At 41.7% G+C, this 8,348-nt stretch overlaps 1 long non-coding RNA gene across 1 annotated transcript; it reads left to right on the top strand.

Annotated features, from left to right (window-relative positions):
• The first annotated feature begins 3,497 nt into the window (after window positions 1-3,497).
• On the top strand, window positions 3,498-8,130 carry LOC117942461. The gene is made up of 2 exons (XR_004656126.1): window positions 3,498-5,015; window positions 5,669-8,130. It is a non-coding gene; the product is annotated as an uncharacterized LOC117942461 (long non-coding RNA).
• The last annotated feature ends 218 nt before the right edge of the window (window positions 8,131-8,348 follow it).

The raw sequence follows: 8,348 nt of genomic DNA, 5'->3' as shown, positions 1-8,348 counted from the left end.
CATTGACTGAAAGTCACTAAAATCACTAAAGTGTCATAGTCTCTAATGTAACCGTATGTCAGTATAATAATGGTGCTCCATTTGTGTTGTCTCACCTTAAAATCGAAGTAATCAGAGTCATTACTTCTTTATTTCCATGTATCCTCTCTCCAAGTCTGCTCAAATTACTCCTCATCCGGTGCCAGAGAGACATTTTTAAGGTTGCATTCTCAAATTTTCTGTTTACAGGAAATATAATCTGATCATTTCCAGTGGTGTATGTAGCGGTTAGAAATCATTGGTGTCAACACTGAGGTTTAAAGATATCTCTCCTCTGCCTTGTACTTTAAACGTTTTCAATTCACAAATCCTATTAAAATACATACAGTTATAATACATTTTAAGCATAACATAAGAAAAGCGCTGATTATTAACAGACTCTGTGAAAGATGTAAAATACCCAAATCCAACTATTCCTTCAATGTCAACCTATTTACCCCTGTGAAGAGGGCTCAGTCCTGATAAAAATCACATCAACACTCATGATAGTGCAACCCTTCTGAATAGTATTCGAACATGAGGGTCACCTATAGCAAACTAAACTAGCTGGCAATTCCCTCGATGTGCATTTGCTTAAGACTCCATGAACATTTTCATTGGTTAGTAGTAAGTGTGTGAGAGAATGCACCATCCCTGAGATATGAACTGAATGGTGCAACCTGCCCGATGGTTTAACAGCAACAGACAGAACGCTAAGGAGAAGAAACAGTCAGATTATTGCTAGAATAATGCAAGAACAGTGAGGGGAGGGAGGATTGGTTTCTTGAACAATGTGTGCCTGCGGCGCATTCCTGCCCAGCTTTGTGAATGCATCAACATAAATTGAGGCAAGGCATAAAAGCTGTGTCATTGCGCTGAGGTGGCATTGTGTTCAAGACATGTTACAACAAAAGGGTTGACAAGTTGTTGCCTTTGATCTGTGTAACTTCTGTATGTGTACCTATGTGGCCATGTGTACGCTCATACAACTTAACGTGCACGCAATAGGTGTGTATTCATACTGCATGTGCACAGGCAAGTAGAAACAATAGCTCCTCGGTCTCAAACTCCATGCTAATATGCGCCGATAAGCACGTGCAACATGCACACACATATCTACTACATTAAAAAGTCATAAGAAAATTCACTCAAGATTTGTTTCTTCCCATGCATGCACTGCAGTGGCTTAAGACGACTTCAGGTATCTTCAATTATGCAGCACCGAGTGGGCACTGCTTTTTAGTATCAAAGACTCTATTCTCTCTGCTGTTCATGTCTTCATGTCACATTCAGTCCCCAATCTCTGCTGCTACTGTTTGTGAACAGTTGCATTGCTAATCTTCTCAACAAAGATCCCATCATGTAAATTACATCATGTGCATTTTCATTTCACCTTGAATCCTCCAGGGAGAGTTACCCCCCACAGCTGGCACACAAATGTTTCATTTTTTTTCCTCTTGTTTGAAGGGAAAATGTAGCATCCTCAATTCTCTTATCCAAATGTGGAATTGTAGTGACTTCAACAAGCAAGCCTCCAATTGAGGTTTTCATCCACAAGAAGTGCAATCACTGTTTTGGTAGTAGGACCCAGTTCTTTCTCCACTCTAAGCCACAGGAATGCTGTGTTTTCTTAAAAAAAGATTACAGTTTATCAGTTTAAAATGGTAAGGACTTTTGGTTGTTTGGAATTCAGTATTGTGCATTCAGGGTTCCACACAGAGATTTCTTATGAGATGGTGAATGGGAAATATATATATATATATAAAGAAAAGGTAGGTGGGTGATACAACTACATCTGCAGTGTCTCTTTGAGGTAGGCAATATCACCATTTCACTGGCTCGTTTACTTGAGCAGTTAGGGACATTGTATTAGCGCGGCAATAACTGTTAAGATTAAGGACATATAAGTCCAACTAGTAGTCAAGGTGCATTTTAGGAATTTATCAAGTAAAATACTGTATAAAAACACTCTAAATCTATTGCCATATTTTCTCACTTAATGGTGTTTGCAATTGCATCCAGTTGCATAAAGCAGTTAAACTACAAATTTAATTTGCAATGTGCCCCTAAAATCTGTTTGACTTATAGTAATAATATAGTCTATAGAGCACTTTTCAAGTAGGAAGTGCTTTCCAGAGTTAAACAAATATAAGACAAGGACAGGACATACAGTTAGTAGCATTAAAACAACTGAACTAGGGTAGACATTGGGTTTTAGGATTATATTAAAAGCCTGGTGCTAAATAAGAGGCTGTTTCCGAGGTGAGGAGCCAGTGCAGTAAAAGCTCCATCCCCCTTACAACGGGCGTGTCTGCACTGCGTTCCAGAGACGTCACAACCCCCGAGAGAAATTGCGGATATTCAAGTCAATGCTGGATATTCCACCACTGTTCTGGCATGCACTGCATCCTAGAAGCGTGCATCAACAATTGTGAAAGCTGTAGTAACATAGAGTTATAGCACATCTGTCTTACTTGTGTCTTACTAAATCCATTGTACACACAGTCCTATTCAACTTCTATCTGTGGACATGTTGCTATAGTGTTTGTATAGTCAGAACCCCACAAAAAAGGGGGTAATGTGTTGTTATTAACTTGTATTGGTAACAATGGCTAACCTGGCTAGAGCTAACCCCACTATGACGATACTGACTTATACAGGAACGCATGCAACTCGTGTGTGACGTCATCCCCGGCTCCAGCTTCCGAGTTCCGAGGTAAATAGGATGCACTGTATGTTCACGCGAGCAGGAAGTCAAACAGCAAGAGCATATAAATAAAAGTTATAAAATATATATAAAACACAGGACCAGAACATGCAAGATCTTAGATGTGAACTTGACTGATGACAACAAAGCCAGGCCTTTGTTAGAATAAAGTAGAATTGTGGGAGTTTTTTTCTTATCTGAATTGAGTGTCTAAAGAGAGATATTGCCACGTTTTACACATGATGAAGCAAATTTGTGATTTGGGATATATAAATCAAACTGACTTTACCAGAATAGAAGAAAAAAAACAATAGACAACATTTGACAATGACATTAGTGGTAATTACCAGTTGGCTTTATGACGTGTTGATGGATGTTGTCATTACAATAATATGACATTACTTTTACTATTTATAATTATTCAACTCGATTATATTCAATTTCATCTGTAGCCTGCTGGTGTAGAAAAGTTCCCAACACTTCACACGTAATACTCCCCAACACCTAATAGGTCAGAGGATAAAACGGCTCCCATGGGCGGATGTAATGCCATTGGTCATTATTTCTAGAGACCGCCTTATTTCTCACAGAGAACAGCGCTGTCATTGGTCAATGCACCTGATGGTTAGTGTGCGTATGCAGTGGGCGTCGGCACTGGCTTTTCCGGTTCGCGCCTGATTGGCCGATTGTAGGTGGTGACGTCAAGGACTTGCCAGCTGATCGGAGTGAGAAGCCGGTTTGAAGAGAAGAGTTGGACAGGAGAAAGAGAGAGAGACCGGTGAGGGAGCCCCGAGGAGCAACGAGCAGGCAGCACAGGGTGGGACCGGCCAACCGGATACTCACATTGGACCGTTTTTACATTTATTTGTTTTAGAGGTTTAAACGTTAACACCGGAGTGCACGAGACACATAAAGCGGCAGTGTGGTCAGGGTGAACTTGCGGGTTTAACGTCTCGTCGAAACCTCTGGAACTGTCAGAAAAAAATGATTGAGAGTTAAGGTGTGGCTGAGGGTTTTCTGTAGGCTCCATCACTGAAAAACGTTAGAAAACGGACTGTGAGAACAGTGTTGTGTGTCCAGTTAGGAATGAGACTGTATCTAGCCAACAATGGCTTTATAGATTCTGTTCAGTCATTTTCATCAGGGAAGATATTACATAACAAATGTATTGCCATCTTGATGTGCGCACCTTTTTGGCTCAAGTCCCTCGCAGTAGCCCTAGATTAATTCTACTATCGCGCAGTTAAAAAGTAAGTCGGGTATTTTTGTTTCTGCTCGGCAGGTCGTTTTTGGTTTCCTTAGTCTGTGAAATGTAACGGACGTGGCAACTTTACAGAAGCCAGCCCTGCTGAATGCCACAGGCAGACTGGGCGTGGGGGAAACGTACCAAACAGAGCCTAATAATCCTCAAATAGGCCTGTCATCCAAGCGCGGTACAAATTGCGCATATTTGACATAGTAGCCTATAACCGTACTGACAAGTGCCTCGGTGGAGCTGGTGGATTTACTCGAATCAAAGTAAGTGCGACTGTCAAATACATTGTGCAAACTTTTTTAGCGGAGGTGACATTTGAAGGCCACAGGAGAGGGCGTGCTACGGCGTTGTTTTAACATGTTAACATAATACCCGGGTTTAGGATTATTTTGTTAGTAAGCAGTGTCAGACTAACCAGAATGATATAGCTCTAATAGGTGGTGTGTCGGTCGTCCGAGGCCTATATAGAATCATTGTTTCTGTATTTGTCTACGATACAGCGCGGGGATATTAGGCTCCTATAATGGGAAGGGGCGGGTGTGTCTTTACCGAGGCAAACGTAGGCTATAGACGTGGAATTCATCTAAATCCAGCAGTGAAGGAGTTGGGTCTATATCACAGTAGTCTGCTGACTTATCAAAGAATATAGAGGAGTCGTTCCTCACTCTTGCGATGCGTTTATACCACAATAACTCAATCATAATTAAGTGCACAGGCGGACTGACCCTGTATAGTCTAATTAAGATAAGCTTTAACTCGAGAGGAAAGCAGAGAGCGAATTCCTCAAGGCCCCACCCTTTGTAGAGCAACATGGATGTGGAGAGTTGCCCCCTCCTCCTCCTCCTACTCTCTCTCTCTCTCTCTCTCTCTCCCTCCCTCCCTCCGCGTCATTCATTTCCCTTTTAAACCTTGTCTTATGTTGTTTTCCCACTTCGGTGTCTACAGGTGCCTACTGTCGTCTTGTCTTTTAACCAACTTTAGATCATGGCATCAAGATCTACTTCCAGGAGTCTACAGAGGTGTTAATTGGTGGAGGTAAGGCGTGGTTGTATTTGAGTGAACCTGTGGAATGCTTCCAGTACCATTGTAACCATATATAGCAAAAAAAAGGAGGCCAATTTGTGTACTTTGAAAATCAAGAAGTTTATTCTTTTGACAAATTGTAGTTTTTATAACTCAAAGCCTTTTTCATTTTGCCCGTTTTGTTTTTCGTTGCTTGGCTTCTTCTACCGGCCCATATTTATTGTGCTGTGCTCATCAACCTGTTGCAAGTTTAGACAGTCCATGTACTCTGTCCCCCATTTTCAATGAATTCTAGTAACAGGGATTATGTAATCTCATAGGCAGCGCTCAGGGCCTTCAGACATTTGCCTGTGCAATTTCAGTTAAAATATTTTAGCATTAAGAGAGACAATGGGTTAAAATATAACAATTTATCTAAGCTCAGCTTCCAAAGCTTAAATATTTTGGTAAAAAACTGTGTTTAGTATGGTTATGATTCATTAAGACCTGGCTGCTGAGCTCCAACTCCCTGTCTTTGCATTCGGTTAAGCAACCAGTGGCTTTTTCCTCTTGCTTCCCATCTACGTCAGCCAAATGACAGTTCAGACCTTTGGTATAAAAGCTCCTGATTGGTAACTTGACCGTGTGCAAATAATGTCTATTTCTGTTGGCCTTTTTCCTCCCAGATTGTAGTTGTGAAGGATTCATAAGAAATGCCCAGCACTGACAAGCTTCTCTGGTTAAATTGCAAAAGTAAGAATGTCCTTCCCCCCCCCCCAATTCTAAACGATGAATCAAAGCAATTACACTTTCAGGCCGGAGATGCTTTGGAAATGCTTGTTAGTTGCACAGGGCTTTCATCGGCTTCCCCCACTGCCTTTCCTTTCCTAAAGAGTGCCCGGCCTGCTGTAATTATCCCCTCTTTGGGTAGGAATAGTGAATTATACATGATGCTGCAGGCTGGTCAGAGGATCCCACCATTTGAAGGCCCAGGCCTGTTTTTAAAAGAAATAACCTCGCCGGTGGTAATAATGTCAGAGTCCAAGGACATGCCCCACCCATGCAGGAAAGGCTGTGTTGGGACCGGTTTCACATAACGTATATACAATAACGTATTTACAAGGCCTCTTTTACTTTGGTTACAATGACACGTTATGGGTGTTAAAGGACTGGTATGTGATGTGAAATTGTTAGAAGGAACTGCATGAAACATTGTCCGGATTAAAGTTCACACCATTGTTATGCATTAAGTAAAAAAATAACTAAATCTGCAGCCTCAGTAGCTACATTCTTGCTATTCAAGGGTAATAACTGTTGATTTTTGAAGAATGACTTTATTAAGTCAGTTGCTGTTCAGATGACATCCTTATTCACCACTACGGACTCTACTGCTACTTACTGTACAGTATACCTATCTTCACTGTTAAGAAGTTACTTCCTTGTGGGCTTCTTTCTACCCTCTCTTTCCTTGGTCATCTTGTTGAGAGTTAGCTTTGTCTGAGCTTTGATTGTTTAGCCACATTGAATTGACCTGTGTGTGTGTGTGTGTATGTGTGTGTGTTTAAGCTGGCACAGTCATTATCTCTGCATGGCTAGATGTGATTAACACAGCCGTCCAGCAGTGACGCCCATTGCGCCACACCCCATACCCAAACACACAGAAAGGGCATGTAAGAGGGAAGAAAGATTGAAATCTGGTGATGTGCCAGCAATTTTGTGTTCCTATGCCCTAGGATCTAGAGTCAAATGTCAAGTCAGCCTAAGACTCTTGTGTAGTGTGTGTGTGTGTGTGTGTGTGTGTGTGTGTGTGTGAGAGAGAGAGTAAATTCAGGGGTCAGCAAATTTGGAAGGTTTGACAAAAAGGCCTTTTACTCAACTTTCCAAAATATCCACAGTAGGATCTGGAACCGATTTACCCCCTCAGAGTTGCTGACATTGATCAGAACGATAGCATGTAAAAATGTGTCATTTCTGAGTCCTCCTCTGCTAATTTAAACCTATAAATGACCAATCCATCATGACTTGTTGTAAGTGAGCATGGCTGAACATTGATTGTTATTGATGGCCAATCAAAGAGGGGAGGATCTGCGGTGGAAATGCGGTAGCTGCAGTAAGGTTGCACATTTGTATGGCCACACCCAGACAGCCTAAGAGAGCTAACTTTTACTAGCTTAGGCTAATTTTTACACACTTTCGGATCGACAGCATTGTTTGTTAAATATCTATATGTTTCTTCTAATGTCCATTTACAGTTGTTTCTCAAGTACAGAAATTGTAATTGTGTTAAAAGGGTGTGTGTCTGGTTAAGAGACAAGTGTTGACGTGCTGTGTATAGTATCGTCTGATGAAAAGACAGATGTACTCTCGGTTCGTGCTTGCATGTGCACGCATTCCCAGGACAAGGATGTGTGGGTGTGTGCAGCATGTCAAATTCTAAGATAGAGTAGTTTGGTGATGCAGCGCTTACAGTATTATACAGTAACTGTGTCCAAGACTATATTGTTACTGCCTCAAATGGAGAGGGATAGTCACCACTCCTCAGCAGGGCTGTGTGTGGTTTGCCAGGCTAGTACACATGTACAACACATGTTGCACTGTGTGTGTGCCTGGCCACTAGAAAGGTTCCTTCTAGCAACAAAAATGTAAAACTATATACACATTCATAGAGCCAGAGGTAGTAGCCTGAGGGAAGAGATATACAGAGAAAGAAACTACAGCAGCCGGTATGCAAGCACAGAGAGTTAAATTGAAACGTAACTGTAGTTCTGAACTTCAATTCTAGCCTCATGCAGGCACAGGCTGAGCTAAACTTAAGCAGTGTAAAGATTATTTTAGTTTAAAGCAATGCTGTAGCTTGCTCAGATTTGGGCTAGTCTCTGCAGGGCCAGCGGTGAGGAGCAGTGGGCCTCTTGGCAGACCGGCTGGAATGTGGACCATATGTAGCAGGCATTCCAGGAATGTAACTCGGCCTTGCTGAACTGACCAACCTAAAGACACAGAGGGAGCAGGATAAGGAGGAGAGAAAGGGATAAAATGAAGGGAGCGCAAGGACGATGATATTTCCCTTTTTCGGTTTAGTTACCGTGGCAAATTAGGGGAAATAAGTGTTTCTTTCATGTATGTTAACCAAAATAAAATGATTCATCATTGTCAGCATCATCATATCAAAGGATTAAATAGATCGTAGAGGGCGGAAAAGGGAGATAAAAGCTCTAAAGGCAGAGGAAGAAAAATTAACAAAGCGCGTGAGATATGAGTGTAGGAGCGATTGAAGGGTAAACTAGTGATAGAAAGGTGCAATGAACAGGCAAAAGGAGAGAAGGTAAAGACGGGTAGATGCATACGCCAAAAACTCTGGTAAAAATA

The sequence above is a fragment of the Etheostoma cragini genome, chromosome 3, assembly GCF_013103735.1.
Source record: "Etheostoma cragini isolate CJK2018 chromosome 3, CSU_Ecrag_1.0, whole genome shotgun sequence".
Classification (NCBI taxonomy): Eukaryota; Metazoa; Chordata; class Actinopteri; order Perciformes; family Percidae; genus Etheostoma; species Etheostoma cragini.
Note: the sequence above shows the minus strand (reverse complement) of the source record. Positions and strands in the feature narration are given on the sequence as shown.